Source organism: Dreissena polymorpha, chromosome 1, assembly GCF_020536995.1.
Source record: "Dreissena polymorpha isolate Duluth1 chromosome 1, UMN_Dpol_1.0, whole genome shotgun sequence".
Taxonomy (NCBI): Eukaryota; Metazoa; Mollusca; class Bivalvia; order Myida; family Dreissenidae; genus Dreissena; species Dreissena polymorpha.
In genome coordinates, this window is record NC_068355.1 from 127,858,226 (window position 1) to 127,871,292 (window position 13,067).

At 34.8% G+C, this 13,067-nt stretch overlaps 1 long non-coding RNA gene across 1 annotated transcript; it reads right to left on the reverse strand.

The window, feature by feature from the left end:
- Nucleotides 1–11,448: 11,448 nt before the first annotated feature.
- On the reverse strand, nt 11,449–12,724 carry LOC127849331 (uncharacterized). The gene is made up of 3 exons (XR_008034850.1): nt 12,613–12,724; nt 11,808–11,905; nt 11,449–11,481 (listed from the first exon to the last, which is right to left on the reverse strand). It is a non-coding gene; the product is annotated as an uncharacterized LOC127849331 (long non-coding RNA).
- Nucleotides 12,725–13,067: the final 343 nt, after the last annotated feature.

Here is a 13,067-nt window from a genome sequence, read left to right on the forward strand (position 1 = left end):
AATGTTTATATAACATTCCTAAGCCCTTAAAACAATAAGCGGTGTACTTTCTAAAAAGTCGTTAACGAAACTTGGACATAAAACAAGCTACATATCGTATCGTGTGTCGTTGACCGCAAGAACCCATTTAATAGAGTGACGTGGATACATCGTGTTTTTGTACTTGAAAATATTACTGGTTTTCCCACACTATGATATGGCATGTGATACAATCTGTTGGCGAATGATATTTGACATATTACGGAAAAGCTATGTTAAAAAGTCATCAAAGTGGCATGTTTCCACGATTGTTCCTCCACCCTCGTCATCATTCCATCTTTGATAGAGTTTGTGATAAGTGTTTGGACCTTCGGAATACTGTGAACCTGTAGCTGGATATATGCTTCAACTCATGGACCACCTCTTTTTATGCACAAATGTGTTTACGGGTTTTAATTTGAGATTTGCTCACACGTTTTGTGAATTTCGAGCATCCATTTTTCTTGTTTATGACAGAGAGGCAGCGAAGAATGAACAGATAGGCAGCATTTTGACGGAAAGGCGACCTATATGCTTCTTCAACGCGTTTTATGAAATGGAGCAGTGCAGTAGAAGAAATAACATACGGATAGAAGGGCTTAAAGACAGCACAATAGAACACTATAATGAAAAGGTGATACAAACTTTAAACGCTCACATTATAAACCTGAAACTCACAAAAGCCGACATTGACATCAGTCACCGCGGTGGTCCTTTTCAGAGACAGGGGATAAGGGCGATCATGATAAAAATGGCTTTTGTACTTGTAAAGATTACTGGTTTCCCACGCTATGATATGGCATGTGATACAATCTGTTGGCAATCCAACAAATCAAACACACCTATTACCCGTCACTACAATGACGCCAAACGCATCATAAAATACCCGAACAAACTGAAACACGTCAGAAAATAACTAAATGTTTTCTTGGTATATATCGTATTAAGACGCATGTGCGAATGCATGTTTTTATAGCACAGTTACCTTCTGGTGGAAAGTAATAACTAGCCAACTTGTCGTAAAGAATTCAATGGATTATTATTCGTTTTAAACATGGAATAACATTTTAAATGATCAAAGTATCAAATGTACATCTAATGTCAATTAGATTAATAAGATCTGATTGCATTTTAAATTAAAGTCAAGTCGAATATGAATGTATATAATTAGCAAAGCATCTTACAATTAAGATTTTAAACGTTTACATGTAAAAGACAATATGCAGGCTTCTGTATATTGTACATATCTATTTATAATTTTAATGATAGTTTTCGATTTATTGAACACCACCACTAGGAATAATATTTATATGCAAATACCCCACACGAAAAAATCCAGAGGTTCACCTCTTATTCTTTTAAGTTTGAAAGTATAACTTTGGAACCACTGTTTAAATTTATACAACAGAATAATGACCATTTGAAGATTTTTTAAGGAATTGCATTGAAATACATATGGTCTGACACTGTGCAATTAGTTGCTCTTAAAATATATATCCTTTTTATCAGATTTGTTTGTATTATTATTATCTCCGTTTCTATTAAGTTTTGTTTTATCGTAGGGTCCTCAACATGTTGAAAGAGGGAGAAAGGGTCGCCTGAACAAAGAAACTACGTCTCGGTATAATTCCGATTCATTTTTTACATCAATGTGCATGTATTTTGCAAATTTGGATATCAGCAAATAATGTAAAACATGTCGTGTATATCCGTATAATAAAAATACATGTGTTGAAACGAGTAATGCCGTTTCAAATTGTTTCCTATCATAAAAGAAAACATTTTATACAAACGAATCATGCTTGTAGACGCATGTGTGTAAATTGTATTTGAAGCGAAACCGACTCATCATTTATGCCTCGATTTAGACTAATTAAAATTGACACCAACATTTATCATCGAGGTTTAACACCATATTACGTGGAACCTAAACAATACAAGTCTATATTTAGGTTGGGAAATATTGACAAGCAATTGTTATACAATTTATTATGTGGGTTGTTATTGTTTAGCTGTCGAATCATTAATTGTATTGTCAATGTAATACCCGGTTGAAAACAGTAAGCATGTTCATGAGATGGCTGTTAAAAACAATATCAATCTGAGGTGGTTTATAAAAATAGTTTGTCTTGAACAAATATAATTAGCACGCGACTGTCAAATATGAGACATAGCAAATTAACGACCAAGATGTTCCGTTTACCGTTTATTAGAGTTTACGGTTTACAGTCGACAGATAAAACCAGTTTAAAATACTACCGCATTCGCAAACACACGCAAATGCCATAATCTTTAACTAAACCTAACACATATAAGTATATCAATATATATATATATATATATATATATATATATGTATAAATGTAATAATCCAGATTGTGAATATTATATTATAAAAGTAAAAACACGTGTCTTTATATATATATATATGTATGTATATAAATACACGCATGCTATGATTTACTATAAACTGATGACGATTTGTTAAACATTTAACTATATAACAGTTTAAAGCGTATCAAAGCCATGTTTTTATTATTTATGTTTACAATTCAAATGTATTCATATACAATTACAAATACATGTCACTTATATAGAGCAAAAATTATTATAAAAAATATTCTATTGCGCTTCACAAACACTGCACACTGGTTATCCGTGAAAAAGATTGAACAAATGAGTTTTAAGTCTTGATCTAAAACAGCCCTCATTGTCAATGATTTTTAAGTGGCTTGGTAGATTGTTCCACCACTTCGGGCCAACAACAGCTAAAGATATATCCGCCATCTTAGTTCGCCTCTTGGAAATAACAAGATTACAGTCACTTTGTGATCGAAGTCTATACCGACTGTTTGCTGGGACAAACATTTCTTGCAAGTAACCTGGAGCATAACCATGGACAACACGAAAGACCATAACCAGGACTTTGTACATGATTCTAGCTTTGACTGGTAGCCAGTGGAGTTTTTTCAAGAGTTCAGTACTTGGTTGATCAAATGACACATTAAGGGCCACTCTTGCGGCATGATTTTGAGTCCGCTGAAGATTTTGAATTTGGTAAGCTGGTAGACCGGTGAATAAACCATTGCAAAAGTCAATATGGGAGTGTACAAGACCATGCACTAACACCTCCGCTGACTTCTGTGTCAAATGATGTGCGTATAGCTTTTAAATTACGCAATTGCATTTGGGCAATTTGGTACTTCTTCGTGATGTGAATGTCAAGGTTAAGAGTGTTGGTCATTGTAATACCAAGATCTCTCACACGGTCTACTAACTTAACCATGCATCCTCCAACACTCACACTTGATATGGACATTTTAGATAATTGTTGCCTTGTTCCGTATAAAATGATTTCTGTTTTTGATTGGTTCATTTTCAGCTTGAAAGTTGTCATACAGTTTATAATATCATTGAGACACTTATCAAGTTGTTGTAGAGCGTATGCTTCATTTTCATGATTCCCTGTCTGAATCTTGAAGGCAATATTGTGGTCGTCTGCATAGCCATACAGATCAGCTGGATACTTCTGAACAACCTTGTTGAGGGCAGATATATACAGAGTGAAAATCACGGGTCCAGCACAGTAGCCTTGGGGGACGCCAAATCTCAAAGGCTCAGTGTCAGATGAAGATTGTTCTATCAAAACTTTCATTGATTGTTCTGTTAGTCAGGTATGACTCAATCCATTTTAATGGGGTACTTTGGATTCCAAACTCATTTTGGAGAATTTGAATAAGAATAGGAATATCCATAGTGTCAATCGCAGCACTTAGGTCTATCATTATTACAATTGTTATTCGGTTTTTGTCTATGGTTTCCAAAAGGTCATTGTACATTTTTACCATAGCTGTCTATACTCCATGACGTTTTCGATAGGCACTTTGATATGTTGGCAGGAGGTTATTTGACTCAATGTGGTTGTTTATCTGATGTATTGCAGCCTTCTCAAGAATTTTTGAGAGAAATGATAGATTTGACACAGGGCGATAATTTTGCAGTTCAAGAGGAAGCCCTTTCTTGTTTAAAATAGGTTTAATGACAGCTCCCTTCCACTCATCAGGAAACACACCAGAAAGCAGTGAGCGGTTGACGATTTCAGTCACAACAGGTGCTAGTTGTGTAAAATGAGCTTTGAGTTTAGTTGTTGGAAAGACATCCAATTCACATGTTGTAGGTTTTGATGAATAGACCAGTTTCGCAATATCATTTTCTGAAAGAGGTTTGAATTCAGTAAACATGTTTATACCAGAATCCTTGAAAGTACCTATAGATATATTGGCAGATGATGGGTCAGTAGATATTGCATCCAGATCATCCCTTAACTTGTTTATCTTGTCTGCAAAGTAACGCAATAAATCATTTGCAAGCGAGACTGCACTGATGTGTCACGGGAGTGGATTGACTTTTGACCTTCCTAGTAAATCAGATGTTACCGCATACAACTTCTTGATGTTTCCAGCTGCATCACCTATTCTATCCTGGTAATAACCATTCTTCTCCCTTGAGACTTCAGCAATATAAATGTTTCGAACTTGGTCCTCATAGTGTGTATTTACACAGAAAATTTTTAATCGAGGCTTTTAACACGTTGGATTACAGCTTAGCCTAATATTGATAATACAATATTGAAAACACAAATGGGTTGTTATGAAATGTGTGAGACTAGATGGATTTCGCAAGTTCTTCGACGGTAGACAGCGCGTAAAACTCTTCCATTTCCGGCAGGTCACTGATGGTTTGTATGGCAGGCTCGGCGACAACAGTTGTCAAAGCGTATAGCTCTGTATTGTGCTCCACGACTGAAACGCACAAAAGCCGACATTGACATCAGCACCGCAGTGGTCCTTTTCAGAGACAGGGGGAAAGGCCGATCATAAAAAAACACCGTTTTTGCACTTGAAAAGATGACTGGTTTCCCACACTATTATGTGGCATGTGATACATTCGGTTGGCAATCCAACAAATTAAATTATTACCCCTCAAGACAATGACGCAACATGCAAAATTAAATATCCGCAAAAATACTGTAATTCGTCAGAAAAAAACTAAATATTTTCTTGGTGTATATCGTATAAAGACGCATGTGCTAATGCATGTCTTTTATAGCGCAGTTTACTAATAAGTGGAAAGTAACCAATGGCAAACATGTGGTAAAGACTGCCATGGAGTATAATTCGTTTTAAACATGCAATAACATTTTCAATGATCATTGTATCAAATGAACAACTACTATCAATTTGAATATCTAGATCTGATTGCATTTTAAATAAAAGTCAAGTCGATTATAATTTGCAAAGGATCTTACAATTTAGATTGTAAACGTTTACAGTAAAAGACAATGTGCAGGCTTCTGTACATTCTATATATATTTATAACTTAGATGATAGTTTACGGTTTATTGAACACCACCACTAGGAATAATCTTCAAATACCCCAACGGGAAAAATCCGCAGGTTCACCTCTTATTCTTTGAAGTTTGAAATGATAACTTAGGAACCACTGTTTAAATTTAGACAACAGAATAATGACCTTTTTAATTTTTTTAAGGAATTGCATTGAATTACATATGGTCTGACACTGTGCAATAAGTATGCTTTTACAATATATTTTCTATTTATCAGGTAGGTTTGGAATGTTATTATCTCCGTTACTGTTAAGTTATTTTTACAAAAATCTTTATAAAAAATACAACATAGATATAAACAATCTTTACCAATAATTGCAATACAAGAAGTCAAGGACAAACGTAAAATGAACACGATTACCTATCAGTGAATACATGCTCGAAAGCCTTGCTAGACATGAAAAACAATACAATTCCAGGATCAGATGGCATTCTTGCATATGGTTTTAATGTATTATATACAGATTATATGCAGCATGTCGTAAACTCTCTTAATTATTCTTTAGACACAGAAACCTAACAGAATTGCAAAAACTAAGCATATTTACTTACGACTCAAGACTGGAAAACACCCCTTTGATCGATAACTAGGGGTCTGTTTTGCTCTTAAACGTGGATTACAAAATAGCGCCAAATTTATTGCCAATCGCATAAAACCTTATTTTAATTATATAATCATTTTAAATCAAACATGATATATCACAGAGAGGTAGATGGGCGAAAACATAAGACTTTTGCAAGAATTATTGAATTTCTGGATGAAACCAATGAAAATGGTAAATATATTTAAGATTTTAAGAAAGCCTTTAACAGTTTGATCATGAATTCATGTTTAAATGCATCCGCCATTTCGGGTTTAGTGAACACACTAAACAGTGGGTTATGCTTATCTATAAATATTCAAAAATCGTGCGTTACAAAAAATGGACATTTATCGGATTTTTTAAGAATACAATGAGGGGCCGGAAAAAGATGCTCTTTTTCGCCGTACCATTTATTATTTGCATTAATTGATGTCGATAGACATATCGCTTAAAACACAATTCAATGGAATAACACTAATTTAGAACTTAAACAGTCACTATTTTGCTGATGAAGCCTCTTTCTTTCTAGACTGTTTGCGAACATCATTTGAAACATAAATAAAAATCATAGTAGAATCAGCAGTCATATCCGGACTAACATTATTTAAAGCCTCTATAACGCTCAAAATCAACGAAAATTTCGTAAAGTATTTCGTAAAAAAAAGTTAACACCTAAACAATCAGCTTTCCTTATAGCAATAGCAATACTTTCAACGCTAGATGTGGCATGATTACATAGATTTTTGTAAATACAAAATTCTCGTTTTTATTTATTTGTGACACACTTGATTCCATTTTAATTTCCCGCGAATGTATATATTCATACGACACTCGAACACTAAAATGGTGCCATGTTAGTGTCCATGTGTCGTATGAATAGATATCGTTGCAGGAAATTAAAATGGAATTAAATATGCAAAACAATAAAAAAACGAGCATTTTGTATCTACAAACATCTGTTTTACCAGACCACATATGGCGTTGAAATTTCGGACATTGCCATAAGGAACACTGATTTATAATTGTTGAGCGTTATAGAGGCTTTAAAAAGGCATAAATGTAAAATCCTTAAGTGAGGGGTACTTTAACATAGCCTAATTGAGTTTTGCAAGTTAAAACAATTCATCTAGGGCTCTAACCAGGCCTCAACTTAAGGGATAGAATTTAAAAACGAACCAGTAGAAATAATCTCATTAAATATTCCTGAAAAAAAGCTTTGTTGAAACTCGTGTAAATAAATGGATGCGGTGAGAGCTATCGCTAATTGGAAAAAATACAGTTTTAAAATATTCGACATTTTTGTTACATGTAAAAAGCATTAAGTTTACGATGAAAATAGTTTTTTCACAAAAAAAAATGAAACGGCCATAACTGATAGTCTGTACCAACTCTGGAATTGAGATCGACTAGGAGCAGGGTGGGATTAGCCTTGGGAATCTCGCAAGTCAGACTAGCCAGCTGTCCAAAGGTGTTTTGTCGGAAGCGCACAAGATTGGTGCATAGACGCTGAAGACAATGTTTAGACATGCAGCTTAGACGAATGGTCTGGAGGATGCGCTCCGTGCCAACAGGTAAGGGGGAGGAGCGATGAAAGGTGTTCTCGACAGCGAATCCCACAATTTGTTGACATGGCTGTCGTTGCTCTCTCTCTTTCTAGAATAATGGAAACCGCTAGCTGCCAGTCCAGTTTCTTGCAGGGCAGCGATTCAAATGCCACGTCTTGTGAGCTCTCTGTCGGTGATGATCCTGGAGTCATCATTGGTGAGCAAGTCATCAGAGATCGCAGTATATGGCTCTCAGATTGTTATAAAACAGACAACTGACGATATGAGAACTGCATTAACAATAAACAATATCTGCAAATGATCAATAAGCACCAGATAAAGATTAAACATTTCTAACTTTTATATTTTAATAACGGAATGTGATAGTTATCAGGAAAGTAATTCCTGTAGCATCAGTTACTATCAAACGTTAAAAGAAATTCATTAAACAAAATTGTCGTGAAATTATTAGAGCTGGATTCTAAACCTCCGATTAATCAATGCCAAGCATTTGTTGAATTTATGCGGATTGATTTTAAGGTTAGACAGACCTCATAAGCCCACCAACCAATAATCACTTAGAAGAGAGTAACCTTAATCCGATACAGAACATTCTCTTAAGTAACAGAAACAACGTACTCTCTTCATATTCGGTGACGTCTGAGCGGGAAAATGTTAATAATGTTTGCATGTGAAAACACAGAAAGTTGCTAATGTTTCCGTCGATTTCGAGGGTCCTATATTGCTCATGGAATAAAGATAACTTCCCAGCTGCAACCCTTGACACTGTAGTTAGGTCTGTAGCAGAAAGACACTCATTCATCTCGGCAATTAGTGAGTTCTCGAAATCGCTGACTTGATTTAGGATTTTTTTAAGTTCGTCATCAGAGTGGTTGAGTTATCTCTCTTTTATCAAAAAATAAAAAAATGTATGCGCTTAAATTATGCCAGTAATCTCATTAAATAATGCGCGCTAACATTGGAATGTAGCAAAATATTTGCTGAATGGAAAACAACTGACACAACGGAAAATAATGATGGCAACTCGATTGTCTAATAACCGGTGTCGAACTAATAAAATTGCTGCGATTGCTTAATGATCGAAGAGGCTAAATCGATCAGGGAAATCTGGAGCGTTAATTGATGAAAAAGAGGAGCAATTGACAAGCAATAGCCAATTGGGTTGGCGGGGCAGACAAAACACAGTCTCATAGTGAATTTTCCATTTTTAAATTTAATGGTCATCATCATACATATCGTCATAAGAAATTAGGAGACGTTTAAAGTATATACGACATGGCAGACACCCAGTTTTAACAATAATTATGACATTAAATGTCAATGATGAGAAGAGGATACTGTATTGCCGGTCAACATTATATTGTCGGGTGCTAGGACATTTGATTAATGTGATGGTCAGTAATCCTTCAGTTAAAGATTGAGTATAAAAATAACCAATTATTTACGTAAAGTGTATTTATAATTAACGTATAAGACCAGAATCATCTTCACGTAATGGATTATACCGCGGAATTGCCATTATCTGGGGCTGCATATCATACTCAAGGGTAGGTTACAGTTGATGAAAATACAAACCGAAATATAAACATATATACTCGGGGTGAAAATTAATGACCCGTGATAGCAACCAATGTATCGTCGAGTGAATTTGTATACAAAGAGAATAATACTGCAGGCCGTGTATCGCGCAAGTATATTCTAAGGTCGTTATTATCATCATTATAAATATACCAATAAGCTCAGTCCTAAATAAATTGAAAATGTTTGGAAATTTTTCATAGGTTAAATAAGACAATATATAATAATGTGATTGAAAATCAAATTAAAAAATATATCGTCATAGTAGCGATGATCATGACATCTAAATAAACGCATTAAATGCGTCGTAAGTACATTTTGAAGTTTTGTTACTTATTCCCAGAGAGAATCGGACAAAGGCAGTGCCACCACAATGACGTTACATCTCTTGTCATAGAATTCACCTCGAGGCCTTTTGTCTACGGGGCCCATTGTGAAATTCGGGTTGTAAATCAAGTGGTCAGTGTGCGTACATTGCAACCCGATATTTCCGGTTTTGAACGATGATTGAATATTCGTAAGCAATCAATAAGTGATCTGCGAACCAAAGGAACACTGATTGTTCCATTAACTGTAAACGGTTGAGTAAGAAGACTATGCATTTCGCTTGAAATTATCAGGTGAAGCAAATACAAATTAGAAATATTTGTTTATTTATCGTTTTAATGGCTAGTCCATAAACTTCTAATGAAAATTATCGAAGAAAAGCAAATCAAACTGATACCTCAGTCACAAAAAGAAACCGATCACCGTCCGATGAGCGGACGTCGTATTTTTACGCACATAGGGCTGGCGCCCGGTCGATGATAGCACGGACACCGGGTCATTTTGTAGCATAGGGCGGCGTCCAGGTTTATTTGAAGTCTCACTTAAAAATGTACCCGACATCGGGCCCGGGAAGGAATCGATTTGAAATTGAAAAAAAGATCGGACGGCGGTCGCGCGACATCGGATTCATTGAACGAGTATCTACAAAAATTAAGGTATTTTCCATGGACATATACATCCGCCCACGACCGTCTGATTGCCGGACGGCCTCTGTTAATACACGATCAAACAGAAAGCACAGAAAGTGCGTTCACGACATGGATTTTAACGGCTTGTTAAGGATATCACCTTTCGAATTTCGTTCGTTCAATAAATTTCACACAAATATTTCTCATTTATGAACGCAGAAAGCTATCGTATTTTTTTTAATTAAATATATTCCTGATGAAAAACACTGCTTTATGCAGTTATTATTACGTCTATTATGTAATTTGCATATACATAAAACTTTGGGATGACATAAGCAAAAAAGTAAAGACATACCAAAAATATAAATTTCGACAATGAAGTCTTTCGTCACATTGTTTTTATTTCAGTTGATTATTATTATCCATAAACTAAACGATATTTGTATGACTATTACCCAAAGACTGTGTTTTTCCGAAATTTGAACAATGTTTTGTTTATATAAATATACATCGAATATAAAAACAAGCACTGTAATGCTGTCGGCGACATACAAAACGTTATTGAAGATCGTCGTCATGCAGCTGAAGCCATTGCACTTGTTAAACGAAACGATTATGATATACAGTCTATGATAACAACAAACCGTATGGCGAGCTGCTTGAAATATGGAAAATATATCACGCAAACTTTAGTGTCGATTGGCAGCATGAATAAAATGGCGGGATTTAACGGTTGCTGGTTTGTTCGTCTCTAAAGTCTGAGCTCACTTACAAATAGTTAATCGGTAATATTATCATTGAAGATTTGTTCAATGAGGTTCAATTGTTCGTAATTTAAATCCGGGTTTCGGAGGGCCATCACGCGCCACTTCATCATCGTTGTTCTGAAATAAATGCGATTGCGAATGTAAATACTGATACAGTATTATTTGTGATACCAAACGTTACGGAAGATATGAAAAAGGTGGTAAGCTTCAATAAAGGCAAGAAAAACTTATCCTGCAGAAATGCTAATTTCGATTGAAATAAACCTAGTTTAAGAATAATGAAAACACACATGTCTTTGTTCAGTGAAATGTGTCTTATTGTCCAATAACGTTTTATTTTGACCAATCCGCCTCGCCCCCCCCCCCCCCCCTGAATAAAAGATAGCAATAAAATCATGCTTATATTTAATTAACTGTTTATTACTTTATCTGATTTACTGAAAAAACTAATTTATGTTTGAACCAGCCCAGTGTCATCAATTGTCGTAATGAATAGTATGAGATTTAATCTGAATCAACCATTGCACTTACCAGAATGGCAATGCATTTTCTGTGTTTTCGACGACGTTTGTCTATTAATTGCTCTGCTTCATATCATGGCGTGAGCTGTTTAAAAATACATTTTGACACACTTTTAAATTTTCTATTATATAAAACAGTCAAACAAACAGGAACATGTGTGTGAAACGTGTATATACATCTGTATTGGCCTCAGCAAATGTTATATATGAATTGTGCATGAACATGAAATATGTTGTTTAACGTGCAGAAAGACAGAGATTGAGATGTTAAGTCTTATTTTGTCGCTTTAATATTCTAAGGTTTATGTATTGCGTACTCTATTGAACCGTTGTCTTGTTTTATATTTCTATTTCGGCATTCGAATTTAAGCTATATTGTACCAAAATACACATGGGATGGGCTTTACAAACCTCGTATGTACAGTGAGTATTTGCAAGGCAGATTATCGTAACCACTGACACAAATAACATCAGGACTAGTATAGTCATCACTACAGCCCACATCCAGACTGAAAAAAAGATCAAAGGTACATCTTCAGTTAACTAATAAATAGAATAGATGTAAGGCATGTTTCAATGAACGGCATGATATTACAAATAAATACAATATTTGCAATCGGACTACTGTAATAGTTTAAGGAACGACAGGTTATAAACAGGAGTAACAGGCCTACAAATAATTGAACACAATGTGTCCACGACACAATTTGATTGCTTTATCCATATAGTTTCTCGATATGAGTAAAATACATGGGTATGTACATTCACTAAAGAATTAGTGAATGTACATACCCATGTTTTTTATATAAATTATTAGTAAAATAGTTATTTTTGTCAATTTAAAGTATGATGCGTGATTGCACAGGGTTTAAAGAGAATCAATTCAAATATACTATAAGGCAATACAGTATATAATTGTAGGAATACTAAGTTTGAACAGTTCATGGCACGTTTAACAACTAATAATTCGAAAAGGTTTACATTTATTAAGCAAATATGACGGGTAATGCTATATAATAGTGATATGGTCACTATAAATATGGGATAATAAACCATATTTTACACTACACGGTCCAAGGTTTGAATGCATTAGCCTGAACACATATGTTATTGGTAGTATGAATTATATTTAACCATCTTAGGTTTCAATGTATGTTATTCAAAACATACAAGAACACAATATAATACAATTGCATGAGCGACCCAAACATCTTACCGGGATTGCATGTGGGTTTCACTCCTTTCCAGAAACCTGTCAACTCACAAACAAGCTTGGAATTACCACTCAATGTGTAACCAGCTGTACACATAAACACAGCTGTGGAACCCGCGTTCCGACCTTCGGACGTGTCTGCTGCACCATTTGGAATGTGCAGTTGTGGACATTCTGAAATTATTACAAAGGCTGTTTACTGAGGTACTACATTAAGTTATTGACTGTAAGGTTATCAAACACAACATAAGCATGCGCTGAACCTTGATCAAGGAGTTGCGGTTGTTTAAGATAATTCCTTTTATTTTTTTACTGGCTTCATTATCCAATATATCTGTTCTAATGGGTATGATTAAAATAATCGATTTATTAAAAGATTTTTTAAAGATTTTTTTCATAAACTGAAAGTCGCGTGTTTTGTTTATGTTATCAAATAATGAAGTTGATGACACACCCTA